Source organism: Tympanuchus pallidicinctus, unplaced genomic scaffold (genome assembly GCF_026119805.1).
Source record: "Tympanuchus pallidicinctus isolate F22 unplaced genomic scaffold, pur_lepc_1.0 scaffold1, whole genome shotgun sequence".
In the NCBI taxonomy this organism is placed as follows: domain Eukaryota; kingdom Metazoa; phylum Chordata; class Aves; order Galliformes; family Phasianidae; genus Tympanuchus; species Tympanuchus pallidicinctus.
Window position 1 is genome coordinate 97,975,102 of NW_026294618.1, and position 12,395 is coordinate 97,987,496.

Genomic DNA, 12,395 nt, shown 5'->3' on the forward strand with positions numbered 1-12,395 from the left:
AGAGTGTCCAAAAATTCACTTGTACAGATAGTTGAGCTGTATACCCTCTCGAGTCTGCCGATGACCCAAAAAATGAGAGCCATAACAGGTATGCCCAGAGGGTTGTGCTATTGTACAAAGGGACCTCAACAGACTAGAGAGGTGGGTTGACAGGACCCACATGCAGTTCAACAAGAAGAACTGTGAAGTTCTGTACTGAAGGTGGAAAAATCTCCAAGAACAAGTGCACCTAGCTGGAAAGCAGCTTTGCAGAAAAGGTTGTCAGTGTCCTTGTTGGGATCAAGTTGACCATCACGTGGCATGCACTCTTGCAATTAAAAAAAAAGACATCCTGGGCTGCACTGGAAGGAGCACTGCCAACAGATTAAGGGGAGGAGGTTCTTGCTAGCTCCTCAGCACTGGTGAGGCAAGGCTAATGAAGAAACTGAGTTGTCAATTGTTCTGGAGCTGGGTCTGAACTGGACAAGAAAATGTTCATAGGGTGAATCTCATCAGTGTGTACAAATAGCTGAAGTGAGGGTGTTTAAAAATACTAACAATAAAATAGAAGGCCAGATTTCAGAATGTGACAGTGACTGAGGCCTGGATGAGGCTGTCTAGAGAGGCTGTGGAGTCTCCACCCTTGGAGATACTCAGAAGCTGTCTGTGTGTGGGCGATCAAATCTAAACTGAAGAGGGGTTGGACCAGATGACTCCCAGAGGTCCCTTCTGTGTCTTTCTGTGATTCTGGAGTGAAAAATTTCACTAAAACTTGTTCACTGCTGTTCCACATTAATTACAGGGAAGGAATAAAAATAACATGTCTTGAAAGTTATATAATCTCCAAATTTGCTCACAGCATTTCAGCTGATGTCAGGTAGAGTCAGACTCAGGTACAAAAATCCACAGGAAGAGGCTGGCGTGGAAGCAAGTCTATATTTTCATTTTGCTGTCTCTTAAAAAGCTCAGCACTCAGCATTTGCTTTGAATTTCATGTAAGGTTTCATTCTGTATTCCATTAAAATGCTAATAATTACGATTGTAACTGCTATATACTGCAGCCTTATGCTGGAAAAATATTTTCTGTATGGTGAGAGAAGTCCAAAATGGTGACATAATAACAGCCATGAGACTCTTCACTATGAGAAATATCTCTTAGATTCATTACAATACTCTGGGAAAGAAAAAATAAAAGATTTTTCTGTTTATTTAGGAGACGATAATAAAAGAACAGTACATTTAGATCTCAACAAAAAAAGTTATCTGATTTTGAGTTTTTAACTTCCTTTGAAGTAATTAGTAAATTCTGCTGTGTCTGTAATGAATAATTACTATAACAATAATTATAGTCTAGCTTCATTTGTTTTTAGGTGTGGTAAGGAGATACATATTTAGAAATCAGCCACAAGACAGTAAAATTGATTTCTGGTTTATCTGGTACAGCTCTGTGTCTCTCACTGTACTGGGTAATAATTGATTGCTTGAAGCCTTGTAGTAGTAGGTAAAAATTGATCAATGTTAAAGTAGGAACAGTGTTTTATAGGTTCTCAAGAATTGTGGAGCCTCCATATTTCTTTCTCATCACCAGCTCTAGATCATGAGGTGAAATTTAAAAGACGCTTCATCTTCATAAATTACATTCAGCAGTTCTGAGCCCTTTCACTGCAAGAAGCAAAACAAAACCTTTAGTAACACAGCACGGATTAGTAATGTATGAAGTCAAGTGAGCTTTTTATGGTTCAACATATGGTTTTAGATTAGCTGATGTGATTACACTGAAAACCAACCAGCCGTCTATGTCCACGTCCATAATTTCTCAAGTCAGTATCTGCAAAGTTTATTGGTATTGGTAGCTGTCATCTCATGATGTAAAGTGTTGTAAAAATTAACAGATTTATCTTCTTTTTAATAAAGAAATTCCAAAATATTTTAATAATGTGAATTTATTTTATTGCAGGAAGTTGACCTTCTAAACTAGATGACTGTTCACTTTTACACTGGGGAAAACTTTAACATCTTTATTAAAATATAGGGAGCAAGGTCTTTCCTCGCTTCCCTCCTGATGCTCCATATACCATTAGCAAAAAAAAGTGTAAAAGTTACCCAGCTGTTTATTTTAGATGCCTCTCTAGGCTTTCATTTTAATATATAAGAATGTAACATTGGAGAGAGATGAAATTATGTTATTTTAGATACTTATGGGTCTCCTGCATTGAACGTAACTTAACACTCAAATTAAGGTACTGCTTTAGGGGTCCCTCTCTGATATTTTATACAAAGAACAGCTTTTAAATGACTCACATTAATTCTTGTCACACAGGAAATCTAGGATAACAATGCAACAGTGTACAATGTAATTTATAATTGTGAGCTAAATACCATTGTTTATTTGAACAACAAATGTGATTGAGTTGCAGAACTTTAAGGTAGTTTATCAGCATAAAATCCTGAGACAAACTTTAGAATTTACTTTAACTTCATGCGTTCAAACTACGCAAGAAATTAATCACAATTAACTACTTGTTTTACAATTGTTAGATATATCTACCTGGTGTCATGATTTTGTGATTTTTGGTTTTTGATATTCCACATCATAACATCATGTGGGGCGCTGGGAGTTTAACTGTCAATGCTCAAGTTCTGGGTACCTGCCTGGAAAAGATGATGAACTACATTCCCCAGGGGACTTTGCGGTCATAGAAAGGAGATATAACTCCTGGCAAGGTGACCTGATGCTCTTTGTCAGCTCTCCTCCCATCTCCCTGCCACTCAACTGGATTGCGCATCTCACCTCAGCGCTGTGGTATGTCCTATCCACCTTTCAGACATTCTCTCTCTCTAATTATATTTGATTCATTAGTTTCAATTCTAATTATATTGTATTATGGTGTGTTATCTTGCATTCCGATACTATATTTAGGAAGTTAGTTTGTTTCTTCTCAGATCGTTGCCACTGTTTTTAATTATTTTGGGGTCCCCTGTTCCCTTTCTTCTGGAGGTGCAGATTTTGTGAAATCCCTCCACCCCACTAGTCATGGAACTGGGCTGAACCAGCCCATAAACCCATTGACAACATACAAATAATCGCAGCATGAATTTTTTTTTTTTATTTTTTTTTTTTCATATCAGGTTACTAAACACATATTTTAGTTTCATAGTTATGCTTCAGTGAAATAAAAAAGCAGTAACTGAAAAAGACAAATACTGAAGCAAATTACACTTCTTGTTCCTTAAATGAATAGGAAACACAGCAGGCAGTAAAGCCCAGACCATGTCTTTTAGTTCTTCTGCTTAAACTTTGAGGTAGGGCTCCAATTATTTATCTGCAGACTACTTTGCTTAGCGATTAAAACAACTTAAAACTGTTTCTGTGAATTCAGCAGGTTGGTACCTCAACAGTGCCCGCAACATCTGTGATCAAACTGCAGTTTTTGTTTGCAAATTGCTGAGAAAGGTAATAAACTATTTTGTTGTTTGTTTATTTATAAAACCTCATTTTTTAAGGCTGCAGGCTTATGCTGATTTTGTTTTATTTTATTTTCCTGAATCAGAGTACCTCCTGCATGACATGGACCATAACATTTCACATTGCAAAGTTATTAGCAAACCCTGTTGTCTTAGGAAGACCACAGAATATAGATATTTTTTCTTGTCAGTATTGTTAACATTCCGTGTAAGTCACTCTAAAAGTAATTCTTTGTATTTATTTCTGGAAACTACAACAGATAGAAAGACCGCAATGACACTATTAGAACAAGTTCTTAGGTACAAGATACAGTCACTACCATTAGCTGTGTGTTTTTGCCTGTGGTGAACAAGAGCCCACGTGCCGTGCTCATGGAAATCTGTATGGCTGTCCAGAATGTGGCTCACCTTTCATGTCACTGTCACCCCTGGTGAAGTGTATGGCCCACTGCTCACTGTGCTCACATCTATTGTTTGTTCTCTGGTTTCCCTAAGTAGTCAGGAAGTGTTGGCTGGGGCCATTTTTTCCTTTATGTGGGAATTCAGTTGCATCCCTTGGTTCCGTACACACTTCAGTGTTAGACAGTATTCTGTCATACTGCCCCTCTACTTCCATCTGTTGCACAGCAATAAAATGTAATGGAATACGGGTAGGATAATTCAGCTTGTATGGCCATCCCAACGTTTTCCTCTGACGCCATCAGCCAGCATAGTAAAATAAGAGGCATTACCTTCAGAGAACACATCCAGAATATCAATTAATGTGATAAAGATTTAAAGTGGAATTACAAATAAGATTAAGTCATTATTTAGCAATAGTTGCCGTTCCTCTCTTTCTTTAGGATTAATTTCTCTATTGCCCTGAGGGAAGATAGAGGGGAACAGGTAAATACAGCTACGTTCTGAAAGAAGTGTTTTCTCGCTGAATCACGAGGCCCTAAATAAACACAAATTAGCATGTCCCTGGGGATCTGAAATATATATATATATATATATATATATTTGTACCTGTTTCACATTTTCCCCCCTTTTAACTCCAGACTTTTCTGTAACTTCATCTGGAACACCATCTCAGCTGAGAAGCCTGCAAGGTTCTTAGGTTTCTCCTTAGCCTGCTCACACGCAAACTTTTCTAATATAATTAGCATAAAAAACTGTATTCTCTGCATACAGATAAATATTTGTGGGGTTTTCATCAGCTTGAGCTAAGAGAAGAGTGATAATATAATCTGAAGTTAGCTAGACTTCAAGGTATTGTGATGACTTGCCTCTGGGAATTTCTTCAGTGAGCATTGCCTTTAAAAACACATAATACACAGGCTTCTCTCCAAAGGGCCAGGCTTTTCTTCTTGTCCATAATAGCTACAGCATGGATGCTGTAAAATGTGAGGTAAAATGTATAACTTCTTTGATCCTCGCTTGCACTATTAAGACATTTATTTAAACATCTATTTAAGCTTTTTAAGAGCAATTTCTTCAAAAAGGACTGGAGTTATTAAAAAAAAAAAAAAATGTATTTTGCCTATATCATTAAGTTATTGTAGACAGTGTGTTTATGCTAGGATAATGTGGCTCAAATGAGTGACAACATTTCCTGTTTACAAGAGGATGTTTGCATTTGGATTTGAGCCCCGTATGTAACACAGGCCTTGTGTGCCCTTTGATCATAGTAGGAGTAAGCCTTTTATAAATACTCATTCATAGAAATGTTAAGGCTAGAAAAGACCTGTAAGATGATCTGGTCCAACCTTAAACCTGTCACCAGTATGCCCAGAGAATTTGCTATCAATTTTCTGTTTTCCCATTCACAACAAGTAATAGAGTCTGAAAAACCAATGAGCAAACATAAGTGATTCCTTATAATCCTCCTAGTTTTTGAAAAGGGACTGTAGAAACTAAGAGTAAGTTTATCAATTTTAAAATCTAATGTCGCTTCTGAAAGAATAATAGAGAACTGCCAGTTTTTACATAAAGGTTTGGCTTATATCTTTATCCAAAAAGAAACTTGGTGAGTCATTGCATTCATACAGTATTTTCCTTAAGCATTTTCCATTTCTTCCCAGTCCAGATCACTCCTGTAATGAAAACATATTGTCATTTTATTATAAAGTATCATCATATAATATGACAGCATCTTTCATTATGGAATCTAATTTTTTTTCTATTGAATTTAAATTGCTTTTCCTTACTCATTGCATGTCTTTGCTGTAATTCTCATTACATACATTTTTCTTTTGATAATTTGCAGACATCCATAACTTCTGATAACTTCGTCTCTAAGGATAGCAAGATAAATAGGATATCCTTAAATAGTTCTAATCTTGATCTTAAAAGTACAACCACATATTATGATGACTGTTTAGCAGCATACAAACAGAAAAACTTATTGGTTCATCTTGAAATAAGTATAGCATTAGAAATGAAGATAACCTCTAACAGTGAGCTTAAGTTTTCAGCTCAAAAATTTTCAGACGTTATTTAAAACTTGGATTGATTTATCATTGTATTGAAGTGCAAGATTTCATAATTTGACATCTTATGAAAGTTTAAAAAGTCTTTATTTTTTCCAAAAAGGGGGGGGTAATAGGGTAAAAATTAAAGGATTCTGTATGGGTATGTAGAAAGAAAGAGTCTTCTCCTTTATGGGTGCTTGGTCAAGACAGAGAGAGCTGTCTCAATTTTTTGCTGGATTGTTGTAGGAATGAGGTTTCTACATAGGATTTATATCTTTCTTTGTGTAGTTTGGATCCAAATTCACAGTCCTGTGACAAGATCTCTGAAGGTTGCAGATCTGGAAGGCTGGATCTCTATAATGTTTAGAAATGAAAACAGAACAAAGCAAAAAAACAACAACAACTACAACAAAAAAAAGAAGCCAAAGCAAGTTTAGACTTGAAAAATTCCACGTAAGTATGACTGCTTCACAAATAATACTGATAATGTCAATTTCTTTTTATGGACTGTTATATTTTTCTTTGGATTCCACATTTTTATTGCTGCTGCCTGTTGGTACAGAAATATGAAATATAGAAGTAATCCTAAAACACTGCAGTTTGTGAGAATGGCCGCACTGGTAATTACCCATAAGCCTTCACAACACAGCAAGAAACATTTCTATGATTTATTTTTATTGCTTAGAAAAATCTGGAAAGCCTGTACAATATGCCATGTCCTGATATTAGCTTTACCTCGGCAACCTTACTGAAGCTTAACTAAATGAAGTAATAAATTCAGAAATGTGTTTCTGCATGCATTTGTTTCATAGATTTATTATAGATAAATCCACTTATAAAATGCGTCAGGATGAAAAGTCTACGCTGCAGAAACTTCCTAAATTCTGATGCAAGTATTACGGTCTCCATTACCAATAATTCTTAAAAGTAGAGCATTTAGTTTCATGATGATCACAGAATTGTAGAATCACAAAATGGCTTTGATTGGAAGGGTCCCTAAAGATCATTCAGTTCTAACGGCAGCTGTGGGCAGGGCTGCCCCCCACCAGCTCAGGCTGCCCGGTTCCTATCCAACCTACCCTCAGGCTTCTCCAGGGATGGGGCACCCACAGCTCTGGACAGCACTGCCAGGGCTTCATCGCTCCCTTAGCAATGAATTACTTCTAACATCTAACCAAAATCTCCTCTGTTAGTTTAAAGCCATTCCCACTTGTCCTATCGCTGTGAGACAGTGTGAAAAGTCAATCCCACTCCTGCTTGTAAGCTTCCTTTGAGTTCTGGTAGGCCACAATGAGGTGTCCCCAGGATCTTCTTTCTCCAAGCTAAACAAGCCCAACGTGTTGATTAACTGAGCTTCTCCATGTTTGAGGTCAGCTCTCCCTTTTCAGTTATCAGTGGAAATATACTCTCCTTTGCATTTATCTTCTGCCTAATATAGCTAAAGAAAGCCTTGTTTTTCACATCCCTTATCTTAGCTTTCCTGATCCCGTTGCTGCACATCCAAACAGTATCCCTACGTTCTTTCCAGGCCACCCATATCTACTTCCACTGCTTATGTTTTTCCTTTATTCCCCTCAGTTTGCACAGCTGGTCCTCTCTTATTCACTCTGGTTTCCCAGGGGATCTGATCCAGCAATTCCTTAACTGACCTGAAGGTTGCTCTCCTGAATTTCAAGGTCCTGCCTCCAATATTTGCCAGGCCCACATTCCTTAAGAACACAAACTCATCCAGGGCGCTGCAGCCCAGGCTGCCTCTGATATTAACTTCTATAATAAACTCTTCCGTGTTGATCAGCACCAGGTCCAGATAAGTTGCACCTCTGGTGGATCTGTCCTGAACTAGAAAGTCGTTGTCAGTGCACTCCAGGAGCAGCCTGAACCCAATTGTAAGAAGAATATGTTCTCTTGAGATGTTAGGGCTATACAGGTGGATGTAGAAATCCACGTTAACTCACTTAAAAATGCTTTACCTATCTGTGGTAAAAAATGAAATTTTCAACCTAATTGAAATTAAGTTTTGACAGTTTTGTTGAATTGCTCTGGAAACAATATGTTTCTGCAAAACATAATTTAGTCAAATGTGTATTTTTCAGAGGAAAACTGATTTATCAAGAAAACTTTCCACTAGTTCTGTAGTTCATAAATATGCTACCTACATTTTATGGTTGTCCATTGCTTATGGTGCCAAAAAGCAAAAAAGTTATAGGCATTTTCATTAGAACTTGTTCAGTAACCCTGTGGATCTAATGTCTGATATGCTATTTAAATAACACCAAAAATTAAGATCAGAAACTAGTATGTGGATTTGTTCAAGTTGAAGAAACCTGTAAGTATCTACTTGTCTTATATATGCATTCCATTTGAAATATCCTGTAGGAGCAGGTTTGCGTGCGTATTTGAGCAGGTAAATACTTATGACTTTAACATGCCCACGGGCCTCTGTGCTGCACTTTCAAGACACCTGTGTGTGCATATTAATCTTAGAAGGTATATGAATACATGAATATTAACCTCCATCAAGGCCTATTTGGGGGGGCAAATATATTTGAATACGTGACTGCAAATGAGATCTCCAGAATAGCAAGTGATTTCCTTGTATCAGCCCCATTTCTTCATGTCTCCATGAAAGGATGAGATTATGCATGGTTTCTGGTAAGGTAGGTATGAAATTATCTACACGCTTATCCTGCGTTCATATGCATCAGACAGCAGCTTTGTTTTCAACGATGCGTTGTAGATTTCAGTGCATTGCATTGAATCTGGCATAAATGGCTATTCCTTCTGTGTGTGTATCTATATATATGTGTGTGTATGTATATATATATATATATATATGCATATACATATATGCATATAGTTAATTATATTGTTTATTGTTTAAACCGACTTGAAAATTAGGAGGAAGTTACTATTATTCAGCTGAAATTATTTGTGCGGCATCTGCCATAAAGTTGAGATTACATCTTGGAACTGCCTAGTAAACGTACTATCAAAAAGAAGAAGAAAAATGACCATTTGATTCATAGGTTGAATTCCTACCTTTAGCTTGCGGGCAATAATACTTCATTTTAACCAGTGAAAATTTTATCTGTTGGGAAACAATGGTATGTACAAACTGAGTTGTGAAAACATTGGTGTGTTCTTCTTTGCAAGTGCACATATGCATGTAAATGAGAACCAAGTTTGGCTTAGAAGTTACAGACAGAAACTGTATTGTTACCCAGAATTTTCTAAGGACATCTGCAGCATAGCCTGAGACTCTTCCTGTGGCTAAAAGCAAATGATATGCTTTTGGGATCTGAATATAGTAATCTGAAGCCTCTTCAATGCAGAGAACAAATGTGTGTTGTTTTAGTCTGTGGGACTTCATCAAATGATGAAAATTGAAAGTGTTTTTCCCTGGCGAAGGAAACCGCTTTCATTGCTATGGGTCATGAGGAACCAACTAAAATTTTATGCTGTTAGCATACAGATGTTAATACTAATGCATCTAAGCGGTAGTGATATTTTGAACCATATTGAATAGTTATTGGAATATGTTTAATTCACATGCAAATATTTGATGGTATTAACAATCTAAGGAAAAGGAGGCAACCCTATTTCAGTGTGAGCTGTGTGTAACATACCTTTGCTATGTGCACATATAAGTTTTCAATCCAACTCTCATAATGAATACTGTCAGAATATGTGATTTAATCTTTTCCTGTTACAGGCTTATTCTGTTCAGCAAATTTACATTCAAATATGTAAATAGTCCTGCTGATTGGCACTGCACATTTTGGTGACTTTTGATTCATACGGAAATGACAAAGAATAGCTTCTTACACAGCTTTCATATTCTGGAGATAGGATTTCATTTTTCTGAGAATGATGAAGAGGAGGATCAGGGGCGACCTTATTACTCTCTATAACTACCTGTAGGGAGGTTGTAGTGAGCTGTGGGTCAGCCTCTTCTCTCGTGTAACTGGTGATAGAACTAGAGGGAATGGCTTCAAGCTGAGCCAACAGAGATTTAGGCTGGATGTTAGGAAATACTACTTTTCTGAAAGAGTGGTCAGGTACTGGAATGGGCTGCCCAGGGTGGTGGTGGAGTCACCGACCCTGGAGGTGTTCAAGGAATGTTTGGATTTTGTGTTGAGGGATATGGTTTAGTGAGAACTATTGGTAATAGGTGCATGGTTGGACTGGATGATCTTGCAGGTCTTTTCCAGCCTTGGTGATTCTGTAACTATTCTGTGATGATCTGCTCGCAGCCTGCAACTACTGGAAGCGTTGTTACCTTGTGCTTTAAACTTCCCCTTGTTTTCCGTCATTTTTCCCATCTTGGATAATATGCCTATTTTAGCATATTTATTGGGGTTCATTGTCTGGCAATGCTCTTGTCTATGCTTTTACACTTGCAGCCTTCAGAGCGGTATAACTGCCCCAATTTGAAAATGGATGATAATCCTGACCTTGTGTTAATTCTTGAACCACATCTACTTATTTGGAAAAATACTCCCTATCCCAAGCAAAACTGTGCAACTATGCAAATTCTTTGAGAGCAGAGGTGGTCATGTCCACTGTCCTTATGCTTCCTGGCACCGGTTATTTTCTTAGCGTGACAAACAATTTTGCACACTGTCTATGCCTCTAAAATTCCCATTTATTGAGGGAATATTGAGACCCCTATGAAAGTATTTTTAAAAAGAAGGATTCAAGTTAGTACAGATTACAGACTTTTACATTCAAAGCCACATTAAAGAATTTCAAAGGACAGAGTATTAGCTCTACCTACTACAAACATTTTCATAATAATGCCTCAATTTCATAGTAACAACAATTTAATGGATTGAAGCATCTCTTCTTTTTCATCTCTAAGTTTGAGCTGTGATTCCTTTGAAAAATACAGTATTTTGACAGAGGGGATAATATATAGAACATTCTTATTTCAGAGTTAAATTCTATATGCCAGCCTTGTTCTGGATCATTTAATCCATTGCACTGAACATCTCTGTAGGCGCTGTTTTGTTTCCTTAGCCTCCGTATATTATTTCTTGACATCTTCTTGTGCATATTTACTACAATAAGGTGAGACAATAATTCAGAAGCATGAAATGCATGAAGGAAGATTTCAGATCCTGTATTTAATGCCATTCTTGTAGACAGTTTAGGTAGTGTTTTGAACGAAATATACGGCGCAAAAGTTCATACAAATATTGAAATAATCTTGAGACTAAACACTTAAAATACATAAATGTGGCTGTCTGTTGGATATTGAGAATGCATCTTAGCTTTGGTGCTGCTTGATTTTGGACAGTTTATGGTGAAATATTACTAACACCTTTCTTTCCTTGTTTTTCTCAAAAGATAAATTGATGCACGCCTCATATTCAATTTGCATTATCACATGTGAAAGACGGTAGGGGACTTTCTGTCTGTTCAGTTAGCTTCCCCAGTGCGACTGCACAGAGTACCTGAGAATGCTTCTTACACCGACTATTATTTTCTTTTATTACACTACATCTTATGCAGCCATTTGTATTCCTCATCTACAGGATTACGTATCTGCTGCCAATACTGGAGGAATCTGAATTACAACAGGGAAGGCAATTGATTGGTGTTTGCAGAATAGGCTGCTTGTCAAAATGCTTACGTGAGCACTGCTTGTTCTCCAACATGCTAATGACAGCTGTGACACAGCCTTTCCAGGCCATGAGAATCCAGCCAAGGTGTGCAAATGATGCACTGACAATGGTTTTTGATGGAAAGAAATAGGTCTTGTAACTTCCATTCTCTCCTATTGCTATATGTGTGCAAATTTTAGCGCTGACAACTACTGCTGACTGATGAGCAGCTCAGAGCTGCATTAGGAATAAAAAATCACATTTTTACCAGAAGTCAGATGAAGATACATAAGTGAAAAGAAAAATTGAAGCAGCTGAGAAAGCGTATCTTACACGGAGAGTCTGGCAAACCTTCCGAGCAACTTCTAGTTGGGTTTAAAAGATGGCCTTCCAGCCATCTCCAGCACCACAGCTCATTTCACACTTCATGCAGCATCCACCCATGATTTTCAGCTCTTTTTTTTTTTTCAGGGCTTAAGCACTGAAACCCAATGGAAATTAGGAAGAGCAAGCCCCATTGTTGGGCCTAACGCATAGTATGAAAAGCTCTGCTGCCAATGCAGAGTGCAAACTAGGAAGGTTTCTGACATCAGAAGAGTGATGCAAGTGGCAGATCCATCTCCATGGCCTGCACATGACAGACCCTCTGATGAGAAAGGTGACCCAGAGGAAAAAAAGGTGAGAAAAAATCTTGATATTTGGTACTTTGTCATGCCTGGGTTCCAGAACTGTGGCGTGTGAGTAGTCTGTAAGAAACCAGAGGATCTAAAATTGAAGCTTGATGGTTCAGATAGATACCAGATAGTCCCTAGATACTTTCCTAGATGCTTGCAGTAGTGCGTAGCTTCAGCAACAGTATGCGATTTCTACTTTGGACAAAGCTGTACTGGGG

General features: G+C 37.5%; 1 long non-coding RNA gene across 1 annotated transcript; it reads left to right on the plus strand.

The window, feature by feature from the left end:
* Positions 1 to 3,358: 3,358 nt before the first annotated feature.
* LOC128080107 (uncharacterized) lies at positions 3,359 to 12,184 on the plus strand. Its single transcript, XR_008206489.1, has 3 exons — positions 3,359 to 3,433; positions 11,435 to 11,608; positions 11,975 to 12,184. It is a non-coding gene; the product is annotated as an uncharacterized LOC128080107 (long non-coding RNA).
* The last annotated feature ends 211 nt before the right edge of the window (positions 12,185 to 12,395 follow it).